The 2887-nt window shown below is 42.4% G+C and overlaps 1 pseudogene; it reads left to right on the top strand.

Moving 5' to 3' along the window:
* Positions 1–623: 623 nt before the first annotated feature.
* On the top strand, positions 624–2016 carry LOC102972257 (annotated as a pseudogene).
* Positions 2017–2887: the final 871 nt, after the last annotated feature.

The raw sequence follows: 2887 nt of genomic DNA, 5'->3' as shown, positions 1-2887 counted from the left end.
CAAAGTTTTAAAATAATAATCACAGAAAAAGTTAAGTTGAGAAAAATCTATTTATTTACACAATATTTTCCAAGCACTAGGGAAAGATCTGTTTCCCAGGGCAATGGAATACCTGATCATGGCCCACTGGAGACACATGCCCACCGATACACAGTCAGAAGACATTCCATCACTGTGTTCCCTTCACTGTGTTAGGGCCTCAAGAAATAGTGGTGAACAAAAGTTATTCCTTTTATAAAACTTATAGTCCAGAGGGGAAGGTAGACGTTGAACAAGTATTTACGGTTGTGACAAACGTTATGAAAGAAAAGCGCAAGTGGGGCAGAGGGAAATAGAAATGTACAATGGGGGTAACGTAGCCTGGAGAAGCAAGAGAAATTTCCTAAAGAAGTAACATTTCAATTCGTCTTGGTAAGAAAGAGTGAGAAAGAGTTAATCGAGTAAAGAAGACAACAGGGCTAGGGTTAGTGTGGAGAAAAGAGGTATGGAACCTGACTATGCAATCATCTGAGATGGAAACTATTCTAGAAATTGAACATTGGGCCAGTGTGCCTGAAGCTTGAGAGAAGAGGGAACAGTAAAATAAAATGAAAAAAAAAAAAAAAAAAAAGAACTGAAGAACTATGAGTTGCTGTGGGCCTAGTTACCATCACATGCTGGGAGGAACCTCAGCAGTCACAGCTGCCCCAGTCACCATCACTGCAACTGTGAGTGGTAAGGCTGGGACCCATCAGCCACCTGCCCTCGGCACTGCTGACACCAAGCTGGGCTCCACTGGCAGCAGCCAGGGTGCAGGGAGTGGGCCCAGGTGACCTCACATGGGTGGTGCATGCCTGTGGGGGCAAGGTCATCGCAACAAAGGTTTGGGGAACAGTAAAATGGTTCAATGTAAGAAACAGATAGAGAAGATGTGATGCATTTATACAATGGAATACCATTTAGCTGTAAAAACAATGACATTTTGCCATTTGCAATGACATAGTTGGAGCTAGAGAGTATTATGCTAAGCAAAAAGTCAGAAAAAGATAAATACCATATGATTTCACTCATATGTGGAATTTAAGAAAAAAAACAAATGAGCAAAGAAGGGGGGGGGGGAGAGTGAGAGAGGTAAACTAAGATATAGACTCTTAACTGTAGAGAACAAACTGATAGCTACCAGAGGGGAGGTGGGGGTGGGAGTGGGTGAAATAGGTGATGGGGATTAAGAAGTGTGCTTGTCATGATGAGCACTGGGTGATGTACAGAATTACTGAATCCACTAAATTCTACCCCTGAAACTAATATTGCACTGTATGTTAACTAACTGAAATTAAAAATAAAAACAAAAGAAAGAAAGAAAGAAAGAAAGAAAGAAAGATATAGTTTCATCAAAAGGAATGACACCAAGGAAGATGTATTTGTACACAAGACTGCTATGAACAAGAATAATGCTAGGAAGTACCTTCACAGTATAGGAGATGGAGAGACTGTGAAATTTGATATTGTTGAAGGACAAGGAAAGGATACAGAGGCAGCAAATGTCACAGGCCCTGGTAGAGCTCCAGTTCAAGGCTGAAAATATGCTTTGGTTGGTAACCACTATCGATGCTATCCATCCAGGGAGTCTTCCACACAATTACCTGCAGAAGTCCCAGAATAACAAGAGTTGCGGGGGGGTGGGGGGAGGACCCTATGGGCATCAACCACTGTCTTCCAACCCTTCTGTGCAGGGAGAAGTGGTAGAGGGAGCTGACAAGCCAGGTTCAGGAAAGTAAGGTAGACCAGCAAGACAGAATATGTATCAGGGTTATATACCATGATTCTGCAGGAGTTATCTTCCCCAAAGATAGCCTAGAGAGGATGGCTTTGAAGAAGATAATGAAAATCAAGATAAGACCCTATGCCAGCAGCCACCTCAACATAGGCAGACGCCCAGAAAACTCTAAACCACACCATGGCAAAGAGACAATAGCAGTCAATCCAGAAGCTGAGAATTCATCGACTCCCAAGTTTGAGCAGATCAGGGCTGAGTAAGTACCTGCTTATCATCTATACTATATCATCTGGTTTACTCACCTAACAAGAAGAAATGAATATGAAATTCCAGCAATAAGAAGTAAATGCAAGGTTGGAGCTGAAGACCTTAAGTGCTTGCTTTTTTGCCCTTGACTACATAAATAGAACTATCTGCACTATCTATGCAGCATGGGGGGTTTTTTTTACCTTTTTTTTTTTTAACCTATTTTTACCTAAAGATGTCTCTTTTTGGTAATGACAAGTGTAGTTTTTAAAAAAGCCTAGTTTTTCTCAATACACCTTTAAAGTTTTTTAAACTGTTCCATATCTGGTCACCTTAAGTAACTTAGGAACCTCATTTTTAATTTTTTTTTTCTTAACATTTAGTTTTGGGAGAGCGCAAGCAGGGGAGGGGCATAGAGGGGAGGACAGAGGATCTGAAACAGGCTCTGTGCTGACAGGCTGACAGCAGTGAGCCTGATGCGGGGTTCAAACTCATGAACCACGACATTATGACCTGAGCCAAAGTGGGACGCCCAAACAACTGAGCCACCCACATTCCCCTAATTTTTTTTTAAATTTTAGATAGAGAGAACACAAGCAGGGGAGGGGGCAGAGGGAGAGAGAGAGAGAGAGAGAGAGAGAGAGAGAATCTTAAGCAGGATCCATGCTCAGCACAGAGCCTGATGTGGGGCTTGATCTCACAACCCTGGGATCATGACCTGAGCCGAAATCAAGACTTGGACACTCAACCAACTGAGCCACCCAGACACCCTTCATTTTTAATTTGTAATAAAAGTTTACAACTTGGGGGTTCCTGGCTGGCTCAGTTGGTAGAGCATGTGACTCTTGATCTCAGGGTTATGCGTTTGAGCCTCACATTGGGCAT

The sequence above is a fragment of the Panthera tigris genome, chromosome B1 (assembly GCF_018350195.1).
Source record: "Panthera tigris isolate Pti1 chromosome B1, P.tigris_Pti1_mat1.1, whole genome shotgun sequence".
NCBI lineage: Eukaryota > Metazoa > Chordata > Mammalia > Carnivora > Felidae > Panthera > Panthera tigris.
Note: the sequence above shows the minus strand (reverse complement) of the source record. Positions and strands in the feature narration are given on the sequence as shown.